The sequence below is a fragment of the Lemur catta genome, chromosome 3 (genome assembly GCF_020740605.2).
Source record: "Lemur catta isolate mLemCat1 chromosome 3, mLemCat1.pri, whole genome shotgun sequence".
Taxonomy (NCBI): domain Eukaryota; kingdom Metazoa; phylum Chordata; class Mammalia; order Primates; family Lemuridae; genus Lemur; species Lemur catta.
In genome coordinates this window covers 97,357,457-97,363,178 of record NC_059130.1, presented here as the reverse complement: position 1 = coordinate 97,363,178, position 5,722 = coordinate 97,357,457, and the positions used below count along the sequence as shown (strand labels likewise).

At 38.8% G+C, this 5,722-nt stretch overlaps 1 pseudogene; it reads right to left on the bottom strand.

The window, feature by feature from the left end:
* Positions 1 to 3,280: 3,280 nt before the first annotated feature.
* LOC123634866 lies at positions 3,281 to 4,202 on the bottom strand (annotated as a pseudogene).
* Between the last annotated feature and the right edge of the window lie 1,520 nt (positions 4,203 to 5,722).

Here is a 5,722-nt window from a genome sequence, read left to right as displayed (position 1 = left end):
CACCGCATCCTCCGCATCCTCCGCATCCTCCGCATCCTCCGCATCCACCGCATCCTCCGCATCCTCCGCATCCCTGGCGGTTACCCAGGCAGATGGGCCCGGCCCGGGCCCCGGCTCTCTTTGGCACCCGTGACGGAGTAGGCTCCGCGCTCGCCGTCGCTGACAGCCCGCCACGGTCAGTCTAAACAATTGCTGGCATCTATTCAGCACTTACTAGGTATCGGGTGCTACCCTTGAGTGCTTTACATCCTTTTACTGATTTAAAACCCATAACAACGCTATGTACACTTCCCCCCACCTCACAGGTAGGAACACTGAGGCACTGAGAAATTGAGTAGGGTGCCAAGGTCACAGAGATAGCACATTGGTGGCTCCATAGTCGTTGCTCTTCACCACCTCACTCAATGTACTACCTTTGAAAGAAAAATGCTCTGTGGAATGAAGAAAGGAAGGAAGGACTCGGCTCTCCATTAGAGATGCAAGGAGAGACATTATCTCCAGCCAGGACTAATCATGGCAGGGTGTGGTATTTGCTCTGGATCTTGAGGGAAAGATAGGATTTCAACAGGCAAACAAAAGGCAATACCTCAGTATCTTAAATGTCAACAAGTGGCAATCAAGGAAATAAATAGAAGAGGCTGCGTTGGAGCATGTGAAGGCTTCCAATCCTGCCTCTGTTCCATCAAAACTCATATAATTAGATCCACAAAATCCTGGTAATTAACACACATATGCACATATATTACATGAGAGAAGAAAATTAAGTGGTTTCCTTATCTTTTCCTTCCTCTCTCTGAAAAGGGAAAAATGGCTTACTGGGGAGAAAAAGGTGAAATGGGAAGCATGGAATAAACCACCTCTTTAAGGTGGCAGTGAAGACTCCAGGAAAACATACTGAATTAGGGGAGGGAGGGTTCCAAGAATTGAAGCTGTCTTTCCCATGGGAATGGGATAGACCCACCACTAGTAGAGTGAGTTCTGGCATAGACAGACACTTAAAAAAATCTCAGAAGTGATTGTAGGACTTAGGTATTCTCACTAAGGCTGCACACTACATCACCTGAGCTCTGCCCTCTCCCCTCCTTCAGATAAGCTTATAAATCATAGAAAAACTACATAAAGCATAAAATAGCCTTCAAATTGCAGTTCAATAGGAAAAACAAATTAGTTTCAGATAAAGTGGGAAGCGATTTGGGAGGCAAATAGAAAAACAGAAAAAAATTCACCCAAGTGCTTTGAGCTCTAGAACAACTGAATGAGAAAATGGGCTCAATAGAATAAGAACTCAATAATGGGATAATATTTTAAGTGCCCAGGAGATGGATTTTAAAAAGAAAAAAATAAGATAATAAAACAGCTGAAAGAGATGAATAGGGAAATTGCACACAGAGAAAGCAAAGACCAAAACAACATCATTATAGAATAAATACATCAAAACAAGGAACAGAATAGACATGGCTAGAAATGGAATTGTTGATGTAGGAAAAGCGTGAAATAATCAGAATAATGGCAGATGAAAAACACAAAAGAAATTAAAACAATCAGAGAGAAATTCATAGATTAGATAGAAACTAATAAGCTCTGGAAGACACAGATTATTGTGGTCCTTGGAGTTGAGAACTCATTAAATAGAACAGAAATAGTATTCAAAAATAAAAGAACAGAAGTTTTCCCTAAAATGAAGTACTACTCTGTAACTTAAAAGGTCAAAACAGAAGACATTTTAATATAGAATATTTAATCCTGAGACATATTTTAATTTATTGAACTTCAAGTATCCAAACAGAAAAAATAGAATGCCTACAAGCAGAAAAATTCAGGCTGTCCTTAGATTTCTCAACAGCAACATGCAGAGGCAGAAGACAATGGCACATTGGCTATAGAATTCTGAAAGAACAAAAGCATAATCCAAGATTATTATACCCAGCCAAGATGTCATTTGGAAATAAAGGTACTAGGCAGATTCCCACAAATATGAAAGAATGCATAGAAAAGAGCTCTCTCAAATTCTTCTTGAGAAAATGCTTGAAAGTAAAATCCAGCTAATTAAGAAACAGGACAAAATTAAGACTTCAAGAATTAAGAAGTCTTGGTGAAAGGATATGTGACAATCATCGAATCCATTTAGACACAGAATTCATACTGAACACTGTGTGAATTGTTGTTTTATATGTAAAATAATATGACTAAGAAATATTGGGCCGTGTGGGAAGGGGTGATGGACGATAGCATGAGAGTGCTGATGTCCTTGATCTTCCACAGCAGGGTCAATTGATTTCTAATTTAAAACATATTTTTAAAAAACAACAACATAATGTCAAAATCACTTTTCCCAACCTTAAATTGATATTTTAAGAAATAATAGCTCTTGTAGTGAATAAATCCTTAGAGTCCAGCTTTTTAGTTTCTTTTTATCCTGTTAAATTCAAGTGAACTTGAATTTTTGAATTCAATTATTTTGAATTCTATTATATTCAAGTAAACTTTAATATCTTTTAATTTTTTAATAACATATATTTTGATACTAATTAAAAATACATATATCACCCAGGCGCAGTGGCTCACGCCTGTAATCTTAGCACTCTGGGAGGCCGAGGCGGGTGGATCGCTCGAGGTCAGGAGTTCGAGACCAGCCTGAGCGAGACCCCGTCTCTACTAAAAATAGAAAGAAATTATATGGCCAACTAAAAATATATATAGAAAAAAAAAATTAGCCGGGCATGGTGGTGCATGCCTGTAGTCCCAGCTACTCGGGAGGCTGAGGCAGGAGGATCGCTTAAGCCCAGGAGTTTGGCTGAGGCAGGAGGATCGCTTAAGCCCAGGAGTTTGAGGTTGCTGTGAGCTAGGCTGACGCCACGGCACTCACTCTAGCCCAGGCAACAAAGTGAGACTCTGTCTCAAAAAAAAAAAATACATATATCTATATACCTATTTATCATTCTAGCAATATAAAAGCATAGAAAGATATTTAGAATGATGTTATCCAAATGTTATTATTCTCTATTTTTAGATGGTGAGATTTAGGGGTTGGTTTTTGTTTTTGTTTTTGATTGCAGTGACTTTATTTTAGTGGCTTTTCGGGCCCCCCAAAATAGTCTCTTTTGATGAGGCTGTTACCCAGTCAACCATCTTCACTGTGGAGTCTTAATCACTTGATTCTGTTCTGTAGCTCACAAAGATTCCTTCAAATATCTCTTCTTCCTTTCCTTCATATTACATTACATATTCTGAAAGTACATCTATCTTTCTCTAACACTTTGAGGTGGCATATTCTGGTCTCCTACATTGTGTTCAAACCAGGTTGCTGCTGCTTCTCCATCGTCATTAATGTTTTCATTATCTTTTTATTCCTCTTAGTACAGTCAGGGCATAACACATTATCTTCTAGTCCCTGGGATGGGAAATGGAAGGGTGGTAACAGGAAGAGAGAAATCATCTTCCTGGGAGTGGCAGGCACCCAGGACTGACCTGCATGAAAGTGTGGGCGAACCCAACCCTTTGTGTCTGCTGTGAGAGCTGAGCCATGGACCACACACCACCTGAGGCCAGAGGCTTGCATTAAAAAAGCCTCAACAGAAGCAGGAATGGAACATGAATTCACAGGCTTACGCTGGACAGCTCTTGCAGCAATCCTTCCCCACAATGCCAGCAAAGATTCTCAAGGTGACGCTATCACTTCAACTATATTAGTCTCTTTTGCTTTCTCATTCATTTTACAACTTTCTTGAAGCCTTGCTCTCTTGGTCCCTGTCTTGTGTTTCCTTGAATGTGACTATAATCTGCCCTCCTTTGATGTTTCAAGAATATCATATTTCTGTTCAGGATAAGCAAGCTGCTGAAGCCTCAGAAAAACTTCTGTTTTCTTGCCATCAGTACTCAAATTGAGTTGTTGGCACCAGGTCTGCAAAGTCTCAACACACATTATTAATGGAAGGCAAAATGGTTGACAAAGGAAGAATTGGTGTTTTACCTCTAGCTTTTGGGGGAGCTTTGAATTGTTCATTTGTTGGACATAGACAAACTTCATTGTGTTTCCCAGGCTTGTTCGGATTGACATCAGAAGTTGAAGAAACAGTTGATTCCATTTGTTCTATATTTGATTCATCTTTAACTGGAACCAATGTCAAAATCACACTTTCCTCATCATCTGTTTCCTCCTCAGAGAAATTCTTCTTGCTGCTTTCATGACTTGAGTCTGACATTTCCAGCAACACCTCGGGGAAGGGAAATCCAGCAATGTTAAGGATATGTGCAGTTTACTTCTTTTAATCTCAGGGGTTGTTTTTTTAAAAAAATATTTTCTCCCAGTTTTATTGAGACATAATTGTCAAATAATGAGATTTTAGGATTTTTTTTCTTTTTCTTTTTTTTCTTTTTTGCATTGCTTATTTACAATGACAATGTAATATTTTTACAAGAACAATAAGCTGATTTTTCTTAAAACATAAAACAAACCTTCAGCACTTCTTTCCCTAGTCTTCGGGATAAAGTTTAAGTTTTTGTATTAAAAATATTGTAAGAACCCAAACTGTCTTCCCAAACCTATCTCCCTTTACTCCACATTTAACAGGACTGATCTATAAGGAATAGTCCCTGAAAATTCCTGCCACTGCTCCTTTGCCCAAATAATTTTTGCCATCTAGAACAGGATTGCTACCCTTATTTGACTTAAACAAATACAGCCCATTGCAAAAAACTCAACCCCTGGTCCATCTCTTTCACTGGTCTCCCCAGAGCCCCCAATATTTCCTAATCAAATGGTTAAGAGTATCCATGTAAAGCAGTACTAATATAGAGAGTTCTTACTTCCTCTGGATTTGGTTATAAGAGGAACTATATAGTTGGAGACAAAGTTCTCTCAACTTAAGTCAATTCTAGATAGTTACTAATAAGTAGCCTCTTAAGCTTATTAAAATAAATAACAGGAATTGAGAACTTGCAAAGCCGGAATTTCAATGTAACTTCAAAGAGTACAGAAAGTTCATGAGGTGCATCAGTTCCCTGAATAGACGCTATAATTCAGAGAATAATGGGAACATAGAATTGTACCTGAATGTGCATAGGTTTCAATTTCGTTTTCTTTTTCTCTTTTATGGCCTCCCATGCTAACAGAAATCAATTTTCTTTTTTGACACGAGAAATAAAAACACTTTTTGTAGATTAAAAATGTTTACTGCACCATGTTATAGTTGGGTTCCAAAAAACCCAGAAAACTTGCTATTAAAAAACACACTTAGGAATAGTCAAGATCTAGACACCTACTGGCTTTTCAATAAAACGGGCAAAAATTTCCCCCAGTGACTAAGTATTCTATTAATAAATACTCCTGGACTGAGAAATGAACAGTCTACTTCCATCATCTGGTCCATGAAAAAAGATGATGATACCATGACCTGGTGGCAGCAATGGATAAAAGCAACACAAAGATTTCTTAGTTTGTTAAGTATTGAGGGCTACAAAAGTGATATTAAAAGTGAAAAAGTTGGCTGGGCGTGGTGGCTAACGCCTGTAATCCTAGCACTCTGGGAGGCCGAGGCGGGAAGATTGCTCAAGGTCAGGAGTTCGAGACCAGCCCGAGCAAGAGTGATACCCCGTCTCTACTAAAAATAGAAAGAAATTATCTGGACAACTAAAAATATATATAGAAAAAATTAGCCGGGCATGGTGGTGCATGCCTATAGTCCCAGCAACTCGGGAGGCTGAGGCAGGAGGATCACTTAAG